This window comes from Miscanthus floridulus, chromosome 19 (assembly GCF_019320115.1).
Source record: "Miscanthus floridulus cultivar M001 chromosome 19, ASM1932011v1, whole genome shotgun sequence".
Classification (NCBI taxonomy): domain Eukaryota; kingdom Viridiplantae; phylum Streptophyta; class Magnoliopsida; order Poales; family Poaceae; genus Miscanthus; species Miscanthus floridulus.
The window spans coordinates 80211120-80223536 of NC_089598.1; the positions used below are offsets into that span (position 1 = coordinate 80211120).

Sequence of the window (12417 nt, forward strand, 5' to 3'; positions counted from 1 at the left end):
GCTCAGATTCATTAGTTCATATGCTCTGGTCCTACGAGCTCTTGTTTGATAAAAGAGCAGCCTTTTCATTCATTTGTTCGTAAAAGGCACATTGGTTTAATGAGGCATGACTCTCGTGCAGCTTCAAAAAAATTGGGATGTTGCCATGCTAAGGTATTAGCTTTTTCGTTTTTGTTGTTTCAGTATCTGGTATTGGCTTTCTAAAGGATCAATGTCGACTATCTCTTATCAGAAGAAATGCACGTTCAGCAGTAGTACACTGCTGCAAAAGCTACGAAATTACAAGATTAACAGGTTAAGAGTCAAAAGAAGAGCAACTTTAATACCCCTAACTCTAAATTTGATGCACCAAGGAAAGGCAAAGGTCCAGAGATCACTCGTCAAACATATTACCAACCTTATCCTCATAAAGGTTTTGTTTTCTTCATTATTGTTTTTTATGCAACCAGCCAAGGTTTTGTTTATCAGCATTTGCCATCATGCTGCTGCTTTTTAGGTGTAGCATTTTCCAATTCTCATTATCAACAAAAGCCTTCCGCATCCTCAGGTAACCTCCCTACCTCTCTCGCTATGTGTGCACATGTATCAAGTGTATGGTTGTGTAACTATGTAACAAATACTTTGAACTTTGTAGGTCAAGAAAACAATCTTGTGTATGCTGAACTTTCTTGTGCCTTTCATGACAATTTGTCCAAAGATGGTGTCTCGGTAAATATTCCTCTCATATGGGCTCTCAATATAAATTTTATTCTTATATATTATTTTACAACCTCCGATATTCGCTGTGGTGAATTTTGGTTTAGGATTTGGATGGCAGAGGTTTTTCACAGTGTTATATATCACATAATTCAGAGAGGTGGAGATGCTGGGAAAATTACAATGGGAGCCAAAAAGTTGAAGTTGGAAAAAGGGATCCTTTGGATAATTATGTTCGGAGGGGTCCTAGAATAGTGGACACCCAAGCAAGATCTTTGCTGATTTATTCAAGGCGGTCAAAAAGGCACATGTCTCTGAAAAAACATAAGAAATGTGGTTCATTTGATACCTCACCATTTCTTTGATACATTCCACAAGTAAGTTTTGTTTTGGTTCCCCATTTCTTTGATACCTCACCACAAAAAAATGACTTTTTTGGTTTCTTTAGTTTACACGAATGTAAATACAACTGAGTTCCTTAATGATTGAACTACAGTTTATATCCTTGCTCAAATCTCTATATAATACCCTTATTACCTTTGGAGGTCTAATCTAACGTTAAAAGAAACCATTGGAGTCTACACAAACACCTGACGTTCTTGGTCTTGCAGGTATGACCTAGCAAAAAAATTTTGCATAAGAGAAGAAAGTATTGAGAATACAACCCACACAAACACACAACCAAACATATACTGAATTGGTTTTGTTTAGAATGCTATAGTGATAGGTTGATTGTATAACATGATGAATTTATTACCACAGATGAATATAAACCTAAATGTTGGAGAAAATGGAGAAGAGGAATTGATAAGGACAGAAGAAAAGAGTTTGATGGGATCCTCATTTATTTCTGGTGGAACTTATGGAAAGAACGGAATCCAAGAACATTTCAACAAAAGGAGCTACAACCCCCATTGAAGTGGCCTACCAAATCAGGGAAGATGTTCAGCTGCAGAGCATAGCGTTTAGAATTGATCAAAATGGATGAGGAAGAGGTGTAGAAACGGTGCTTTTCAACGCCTCAACGACACTCAGTTTTTTCATAAACTTCTGTTCTTAGTAAAGCTCTATTCAAGTTAGGTCGTCCGGGTAGTTCTTTTGGTGTTTGCTTTTTCCAGGTTTCCTCTATCCCCTGTTGTGTTTTCAGGTTTTAGATTCCTACTAGAGGTTCCTTTCCTCTTTGTATTTTTGTATATACCCATTTGTTATCTTTTTTTCTACTAATATATTTCGACAAAGCTTTTGCCAACCCTTCCAAAAAAAATAATATGGACTTTAAAACAATGATGTCTACTGTACCAAATAGTTAAGAGGTACACTGATTTCCAGACTGTATACAGTACAGCAGAATGCGCTTTCTTATATAAGCTACATCAAAACCACTCAACTTACAGGAAGGGAGCAGGGGCGATATAAATTTATGGATGGCCAGGAGGAAGATCTTGGGCCATGAACGCTCGGGGTCAATGCTTTAGATTTTCCCTAGACCATGTAGAAGCATCGATCTTCGTTTAGATTCCAAAAAGAATACTACAAGCCCCTTAACCATGGTGATTTTATTTCTAATTTCAAATATTCATATATATCCTGATTTCCCTTTTTAAATTGTTTTCCATTCCTATTGTATTTGGTGTGTGCCACTTTTAACTGATTTCTACAGGTTGATTCACCATGGTCTGAAGGTGGGTGAAACTAAGGAATTCATTTGAAACCTGCTTTTAACTCATGTCAGATGGAGGCAATATTTTACATCAGTTTAGGCTACCCGAACTGTTTGACATTGTTTAGCAACAAAAACAAATTAATGGTTATCTGAAATAAAGGCTATAGCATAGAAAACCTACTTGAGATTGCTTCAGTGCTGGTGGAGCCCTGTTAAAATAGTGAAGGATTTATTGAATTTGCTTGAAAAATATTGTCTCATTATACATCAGAGACTATCTACTATACATAATCAAATGCTTCTGTTGGTCCAATATATGTTTTTTATGATTCAATATGATATATGATAATTGTTAAGATACCAGGATAAATGCCTAATAAAGGAACAAGTCATAAATGGTTAAGATGATTTTTTATCACGTAAATGTGTCACCGCTCATACAAAAAATTCGTCATCGCAATGCATGACAAATCACGATATAGACACGTAGGTGTTGCACGTGTATTTGCACTAGTGTGAAGGAAATATTCGGTGTTTCATGACACGACAAAAGCCGACGTTAGTTTCTCGCGAATCATGCGTATACGTCTATACAGTGTGGATTTTAACGAGCTAGAGCACGGCCGGATCGCGGACTATTTCCACTAGACCACATAGATCGCTTCTGGAACCATCTGATGCATTTCGCCGCTAGCTTGTATGTTGGCACATAAAGAAAATGCATCACATTTGTATGTATGGCCGTGCTTTCTCTAGCTAGGATTAATACTCGACTTACGTACCATGCAGCCATATGGCCACCAGCATGCCCACCTCCCACCACCCACCTGAATTAGGACATAGTAGAGCATGCATGTTCTCAAATCTTATAAGAGAATATATTTATGTATAATATATGTAGTCTAGAAAATTAAACAAGCAATACATAGCAAAAGTTATGTATCTAGAAAAGCTAAAACGTTTATAATTTGGAATGAAGTGAGTATAAAAGAAAGTGTAACGGTGGTGTGTCGGACGCACCAACGCACTAGTGAAGATTGACATGCCATTAAAAAAACCATGAGGGCACATGTTTTATGCAAGCCTTACTAATTTCCGATACAATAATAAATTCTTTAATAGAATGGATATCCCATGGGTCAGTTTGGTGTGGGAGAAGCATTATAAGAATGGGAAGCTGCCAAACCACGTAAGAAAAGGATGATTTTGGTGGAGGGGCAATTTGAAGCTATTGCACAAATTTAAGACTTCCACCACAGTTACCATTGAAGATGGGCAGATTTGTTTCTTTTGGACTGATAACTGGATGCCTCAAACTCCAGCAGTGACAGCCCCTGAACTATATTCTTATGACAAAAACAAGTCAATCTCTGTGCAAAAAGCAGTAAGCAGTGATATCTTCTCTGAACTTTTCCTCTCCCAGTCTCCCAAGTGGTAGTGGCACAAATGTAGAATCTGCAATCCAATCTGCTCACCATCAACTTATCAGATGGAAAAGACAAATGGAGTTACACTTGGGTTCACACCTATTCTCTATTGGATATAATATGAGCTTGGCCCATATAATATTTAATAAATCAAATAAAACTCTATGGTATGTAACATTAAGTGTTGTATGGTTTAATACCATATGGGATTTTGACTGAACGCTGACTCAGCTTATAAGGTTAGAAATTATTCATCTAAATTGAGAAGCAGAGAAAATGACAAAGGCGTGCCACACGCGCGCGCGCCACCGGTCGGGCCGGGCCATGGGCACGGGCGCGGGCCGAGGCGGTTCTTCCCAGTGATTGTCTGTGGAACAGCAAGGCGTCTTCTTCCTAGTGATCCGTTCGTGAGACTATATTGCGAACATCGTCCTGCACCGACTGTGGTCCACGACTTCGAGCAACGCACTATGTCGACTAGTGCGAATGGAGCCTCCGATGCCCTCGGCATGGGACCCTCCACTGGGTACAGTCTAATCTTTCTGATTACTGTAATCTACGCTTTTACTGTAATTATCTGTATATCATATCTGCATGCTGTAGCGTTCGTTAGAGATATACACATGCATATATGTGTCGTCACAAACCTGCTGATGTTATTTTTCTAGATTAAACAGATAATGAAAATACCTAATTTTCTAACAATCCAAAAACCTAATGTTAGGCAAATTTCTGTTAGTGGTTTTGCTGCTGCTTTGAAGCCAAATCATTTTGATGACAAGAATTTCATGATATGGCGTGTCAAGATGGTATTTTGGTTGACTGCGATGAACTGCTATCACGCCGCACAGGGGAAGCCTGAACAGTTTACTCTTGAGGAGGAGAAAAAGTTCTTGGCTACCGATAACCTGTTTTGAGGCGCTATGATCAGTGCACTTCATCCCAAGTATGAGAAAAACTACATATCTTGCATATCAGACAAAGAGTTATGGGATGCTCTTGAGGCAAAGTTTGGAGTTTCTGATACTGGCAGTGAGTTGTACCTTATGGAGCAGCTGTATGACATAAAATAGTTAAATACCGTTATGTGGTCGAACAGGCTCATGAGATACAGGCGCTAGCAAAGGAACTAGAACATTTCCCATGTTTGTTGCCCGTTAAGTTTGTGGCCAGCGGTATAATCGCTAAGCTGCCACCTTCTTGGAGGGACTTTGCTACTTCTCTAAAACATAAGAGACAAGAGTTTAGCGTGGCTGAGCTTATTGGATCTCTTGATGTTGAGGAGAGGGCGAGAGCACAAGACAACCGTGGAAAATGAGTTGAGTCTTCCGCCATCAATATGGTGCAGAAGAAAAACTCATTTGCATCTCGTAATAAAAAAGAAGAAGAACATGCAAGAGAACAACAATACAAAGCCTAAGTAAACTACACAGTTCAAGAAGAAAAACAACAAGAAAGGTGGATGTTGCTTTGTTTACGGGAGTGATGAGCATTGGACAAGTGCGTGCCCAGACCGCAAATATAAGCAAGAAAAGAAATCAGCAAACATGGTGATTAGCGAGACTAGAGGAGGAACATCTGGGTATGGTAATTCATTACCTTTTGTTCTTTCAGTTTGTCTTTCACCTGAGTGGTGGATGGACAGCGGTGCTAATATTTATGTGTGTGCTGATATTTCTTTGTTTACTTCCTATCAGGCTAGTAGGACTGGAGCCTTGCTAATGGGAAATGATTCGCATGCGCGTGTTCTTGGTGCTGGTACGGTCATTCTAAAGTTTACTTTGGAAAAGGCGGTGCTATTAAAGAACGTGCAGCATGTCCTCTCTATCAAGAAGAATCTTGTTAGCGCTTCCCAAATGTGTCGCGGTGGCTTTAAAATTGTGCTTGAGTCTAATAAATGTGTTATGTTGAGACATGAAATATTTGTTGGAAAATGTTATGATTGCGGAGGCTTGTTCCGCTTATCTTTGCTTGATGATGTGTGTAATAAAGTGGTGAACAATGTTAATATTTCGGATGAGTCGAATATATGGCATTCACGACTTTGTCACATTAATTTTGGCTGTCTCACGTGGCTTACAAATCTAAATTTAATCCTAAAATTTAACTTAGTCAAAGATTCTAAGTGCCAGATGTGTGTGCAATCGAAGCAACCGTGCAAGCCTCACAAGGCTACTAAGGCGAGGAACTTGCACCATTAGAACTCGTTCATTCTGATTTATGTGAAATGAATGGCGAATTAACTAAAGGTGGTAGATGATACTTCATGACATTTATAGATGATTGTACTAGATTTTGCTATGTGTATTTATTAAAAACTAAAAATGAAGCGTTGCATTATTTTAAAGTCTATAAAGCTGAGGTAGAAAATCAACTTGAGAAGAAAGTCAAGCGTTTGCGGTCCGATCACGAGGGAGAATATTTCTCAAATGATTTTTCTAAGTTTTGCGCGGTGCATGGAATTATTCATGAGAGAATGCCACCATACTCACCACAGTCCAATGGGATTGTAGAGAGAAAGAACCGCACTCTAACTGATTTGGTAAATGCCATGTTAGAGACTATGGGACTATCTAAGGAATGGTGGGGTGAGGCTATATTGACAGCATGTCATGTCTTGAATAGAGTGTCCACAAAAAACAAAGAAATTACACCATTCGAGGAATGGGAGAAGAAGAGATTAAATCTCTCTTACCTACAAACTTGGGGTTGTTTGACAAAGGTGAATGTGCCAATAAACAAAAAGCGAAAGCTTGGACCAAAGACTGTTGATTGTGTCTTTCTTAGTTATGCTATTTACAGTGTGAGTTATAGAATTTTAATTATAAATTCTAGTGTTCCTGAGATAGCTGTTGATACAATCATAGAATCTAGAGATGCTATATTTTTTTAGAATAAGTTTCCCATAAAAAATGCACCTAGCATGACTAGTCATGAATTTATAATTCCCCATGAGCATGAAAATTTTATTCCGATGAAACAAACTAAGGAACCCTATATGCAAAATCCTGAGGAGGATGACACTATAGTCACAAAAAAAGTAAGAGACAGAGGATTACAAAGTCTTTTGGTGATGACTATATTGTGTACCTTGTGGATGACACACTAATGACCATTGAAGAGGCATATTCCTCTCCTGATGCTGACTTATGGAAGGAAGCAGTACGGAGTGAGATGGATTCTGTTATGTCTAATGGAACTTAGGAAATTGTCGATTGTCCCTATGGGTGCAAGCCTATAGGGTGCAAATGGGTGTTCAAGAAAAAGCTTAGGCCTGATGGTACTATCGAGAGATACAAGGCAAGGCTTGTGGCCAAGGGTTATACTCAAAAGGAAGATGAGGATTTCTTTGATACTTATTCACCGGCTGCCTGATTGACCACAATTTGAGTTTTGCTTTCCCTGACAGCCTCTTATGGTCTTATTGTTCATCAAATAGACGTTAAGACAGCTTTCCTAAACGGAGAGTTGGAGGAGGAGATCTATATGGATCAGCCGAATGGGTTTGTAGAAAATGGTTAAGAAGGAAAGGTGTGTAAATTATTAAAGTTATTATATGGCCTGAAATAAGATCCTAAGCTGTGGCATGAGAAGTTTGATAGAACTTTAACATCTGTTGGCTTTGTTGTGAATGAACCTAACAAATATGTGTACTATCGGTATGGTGGGGTGAAGGAGTCATTTTGTGCTTATATATTGATGACATACTGATCTTTGGATCCAGCCTCAAAGTGATCGAGGAGGTGAAGGAATTTTTAACTAATAATTTTAAGATGAAAGATTTGGGAGAGGCTGATGTTATTCTTAATATCAAGCTTTTGAGAGAAGGTGATGATGGAGTAACTCTGTTACAATCCCACTATGTGGAAAAGGTGCTGAGTCGTTTTGGGTTTAGTGACTGTGCACCTGCTCCTACACCTTATGACCCTAGTGTGATATTGAGGAAAAATCGGAGAATAGCAAGGGATCAGTTGAGATATTCCTAGATCATTGGTTTGCTTATGTATCTTGCTAGTGCAACAAGGCCTGACATCTCTTTTGCTGTGTGCAAGCTAAGCCGGTTTGTGTCAAACCCGGGAGATGATCACTGGCGTGCTCTTGAGAGAGTGATGCGCTATCTAAAAGGCACCATGAGCTACAGTATTCGTTATACCGGACATCCAAAAGTGTTAGAAGGCTATTGTGATGCCAACTGGATCTCTGATGCTGATGAGCTTTATGCCACAAGTGGATATGTGTTTTTGCTTGGAGGTGGCGCTATTTCCTAGAAGTCTTGCAAGCAAACTATCTTAACAAAGTCTACAATGAAAGCAGAACTCACAGCATTAGACACTGCTGGCTCTGAGGCCGAGTGGCTTCATGATCTCCTTATGGATTTACCGGTTGTTGAAAAACCCATACCGGCTATTTCTATGAACTGCGATAACCAGACTGTGATTACAAAGGTTAACAGTTCTAAGGACAACATGAAGTCCACAAGGCATGTTAAGAGACGATTAAAATCTGTCAGAAAATTGAGAAACTCCGGAGTAATAGCGTTGGACTATATTCACACGTCTAACAATCTGGCAGATCAGTTCACTAAGGGTCTGTCACGCAATGTGATAGAAAGTGCATCGAGAGAGATGGGTTTGAGACCCACTTGAAATTTACTATAGTGGTAACCGGTTCTATGTGATCGGAGATCTCGTGAAGTAGAATGGTGAAACAAGCTAGTAGTAAATTATGAGGAAAGATCCTTAGTAAGACTCATTTTGTGATGAAAATCTTTCCTAACTGTAAGGCAAGTTGGTTTTTACCTTAATGTGTTCTAAGTGGCTTGCTAAAGCAAAGATGTTGTCCTACAGAACATCTTTTGAGGAGCACACCTATATGAGTCAGGCTGCTGGTCACAGTTTATGAGATTTGGATGATCTCTAAATACTCATAAAAAGCACTGGAGTATGACTTATATGCTTCAAATAGAGGGGATGCCTTTTGCAGCCAAGTATCAGCTAAGGACTTTAGTGACATTCACCTCACACAAAACTAGCAATTCAAGGCTTAGTCCATTGTTCAGTTGTGACTGAGTGAAACTATTGCTCTAGATGGATGTTCAACTTAACAGTCTCCATCGAAACACTGGTATATAAAAGAAATGTGGTTCTGAGACTATTTTGTTACAAGCCCTAGAGTTTGGTGGGGGATTGTTGGATATAATATGGGCTTGGCCCATATAATATTTAATAAATTAAATAAAACTCTATGATACGTAACATTAAGCATTGTATGGTTTAATACCATACGAGATTTTGACTGAACGTTGACTCAGCTTATATGATTGGAAATTATTCATCTAAATTGAGAACCTAAGAAAAGGACAAAGGCGTGCCACACGCCGCCGCCGTCGTCGGCCGAGTGGGGCTGTGGCCGCGGGCATAGGCACAGACTGGGCCAGGGCTGAGGCGTGGCGAGGCAGGCGGGCGGTGAGCGAGCGGGCGTGGCTAGTTTTTTGCCACTTAATCCACATAAGCACGGGAGTTACTCCCTTTGATGGTGGAGGCAAACTGATTGTGTCAGTTACCGTCCTTTCCACTTCCGATTCTCCGTCTCCTAGGATTCTCCGCTGCCTCTCTCTCTTCCCATCGCACCCATATATCCGAGTCCTTCATCAGTCCAGATTTTGGTCTTCCACAACCGCTCCCAAGAGAAACCACATCTCAGCAGCCTTCTGGCTTCTCCGTTCCGTACCTCTGCGCGCATGGAGCAGCGGGAGAGCATATGCCTTTGGAACCCTCGTTCGCTTGAGAACCTTGCACGGGGTGTGCGGCGATTAGGTTTTTGGGGAGCGATCCACGACTGCTCATCTACGTACGCCTTCTTCCTGGTGGTGATCACTCTTGGAACCCGTCTTCTTCCCGGTGATTGTCTGCGGAACAGCAAGGCGTCTTATTCCTGGTGATCCATTCGTGAGACTGCACTGGGAACATCGTCCTGCACCGACTGTGGTTCGCGACTTCGAGCAACGCTGTAACACCCCGGTGTTACGATCCTTTTTAGCGCCGCGATTTAGGCCTCAATAAAGTTTTCAAAATGAGTTTCTCGGATTTTTTTTTATTTAAAACGTATTCGACGCGATATGCGAATCCTGTGTGACGTAATTTCGCGAATTCAAATAAACGTCCAGGTAAAAATTTCAGTGCGTAAAAATAGTTAAGAATTGCTGAACGACAATTCTGGCCAATCGATAACGAACGGTTCATTCTATTAGATTAAGCATGAAAAACAATGTTTATAAATAAAATAAAATCCGTTAATAAATAGAATGATATATATATATATATATATATATAGATTTAGAATCAAATTTAAATTCGAGCTTGCTGATTTTTTTTGCTGTGCCTAGACGTTGCAAATTGACTAAAGTAATAAACCGTTATATATATGTATATATATATATAGGTACGCATGTATATATATATATATATATACACACACACGCACACACGCACGGGGGAAAACGATTGCACCGTATGCTGTTGCTGCCTCTGCCCCTTTCGGTCTTGTCTCTGTCTGCCATGTCCTGTCATGTCTGTCTCCTTATTTTCTCTGCCAATGCTGTCTCCTGCCGTCCTTCCTTGCTCTCCTTTTTCTTCTACTAGGCCAACAGCTGAAGCCATCCACACCAATGATTTTCCCCTCCTCGGTTCCTGCCCGTGCTCCTGTCCTCGCCAGGCCACCGGGTGCCGCCGAGGCATGGCCGCGCCCGAGCCGCAGCGCCCGCATGCCGGCTGCCATGCCGTGGCCAGCTGCACCAACGTCCGCGCGTCTCCCCGTGTCGAGCGTTTCCGCGCTGCCCCACGCCACATACAGCAGCAGCTCGCCAGTGCCCCGCGCGCCCGTGCTTCGCCGTGGTACCCCACCGTCGTCGGGCGTCCGCTCCTTGGCACTGCACGGTAGCATCCGCCGCCGTGGAGTTCCGCTCCGCATCACCGAGCCCCTGGCCGGTGCTGGTTCGCATCCCCGTGCACGTGCTGTGCCTCTTCCCTCGCTGGAGTCCACGTCGAACCCGCAGAGCTCCTTGGCTGCTGCACCAGCGCGTCCCCTCCGTCTCGCCGGGTCCGCGCGCAACTCCCTGCGCCGCGTTTCCAACCGCGCGCGAGCGCGCCCCTTCGTCCCGCTCCGCGCCGGAGCCACCATGCTGCGGTCCGTGGATGCCCGGCACGCTCCAACGCCAAGGCCGCACCCGCCATGCCCGAGCACGGCGCCCCTCCTTTTCCCGTTGCTGCTCCGCTTCCGTGTGCGTCGTTGCCGCCTCGAACTCCCGCGGCTGCCATGGCTGAGCGCCGGGCCGACGTGCCGCGTTCGTGCTCCCGCGCCCCGCCACTACGCCGTTTGGTCTCCTCGTCGTCGTCAACGAGCGCGCGGCCGGGTTTCGCCGCCGGCCGATGCTCCCTCTACTCCATGCGCTCCTTCTCTAGGAAGGAGGAAGGTGAGCAAGGGTTTAAATCCAAGAAAACATTTTGTACAGGGTTCTTTACGCAAATACGTGTCATCGGGGAATAGTGTTTTGTCTTGGGAAGTAAATTGAGGAAAGTATAGGTGCGTCACTGCAAAAAGACCACCGCTGCCCTGCCTGGCCGCCTGGGCTGCTCGCCCGCGATTGGGCCACCGCCTACGCTGGGCCGGTCTACCGTTGGCTGGGCCGCCGGGTTGGAAGGCCGCGCGCGCCCCAGTGGCCCGCACCGCTTTGCTGGACCGATGGCTGCTCGCGCTGCTGGGCTGTTGCCCCGCTGGGCTGGCCGGCTGCTCACCCGCGCGACTCACTGGGCCGTCCGCCGCCCGCACGCCGTTGGGGCCAGGTGATTGGCGCCGGCCCATTTCGACTTGTAGAGTAATTTTTGAGTTAGTTTAAAAAGGTAAAGTTGTAAAATCAATATAAAATAGCATAGGAGTCCAAAAATGGTGAAACTAATTTTGTTAGTCTCCTAAATTCATGATCTACCTGCTAGTCTAATTTGTTCATATAGTTGAATAATATTCTTGGAAGTTATATAATTAATTTAAGGCGTTTGATGTTGCAAAGTATAAACTTATAAGAATTTCCATGATGCATTGGTAATAGTGTTGGATCTGAAATTCGTACAGTAGGCTCTTGGCAATATTAGGTACTCGTGGTAATTTTGGTAGCTCCGGAATAATTAGTTTGCTAAATAGATAATGATGTCTTATTTTGAATAATGATTAAATCGATAGGATAAAATAAAGAAACACCGTTGGTTTATATAACTAAACTAATTGTTGGGAAAATAACGCCTTATCCGACAACGGGAATATGTAGTCTATGTACAGTCGTCGTTAGAACTAACTCGTTACTCGAGAGGCGTAAAGCGTATTTATACGAGTCACGATTTCAGTCAATTAATTATATCTTTGCCTGGCATTACATTGCATATCATAATAGGGACGTCGGTGGATCACGGAGTTGTCGGGAGTTGCTGGAGGAATGGTGCTTTTGGAGATCATGTCGCCATGATGGAAAGCTAACTTCTGATTATATTTTTCCCAGGCAAGCCCTGGTGCATAACCCCTACTTTCTGCAGTTTAAGTTATATTTGTGCATTAAGTTTCAAGGAGTTGAATGAAACCACT

At 42.4% G+C, this 12417-nt stretch overlaps 1 pseudogene; it reads left to right on the forward strand.

The window, feature by feature from the left end:
• The first annotated feature begins 211 nt into the window (after positions 1–211).
• Positions 212–1061, forward strand: LOC136526232 (ribonuclease MRP protein subunit POP4-like; annotated as a pseudogene).
• The last annotated feature ends 11356 nt before the right edge of the window (positions 1062–12417 follow it).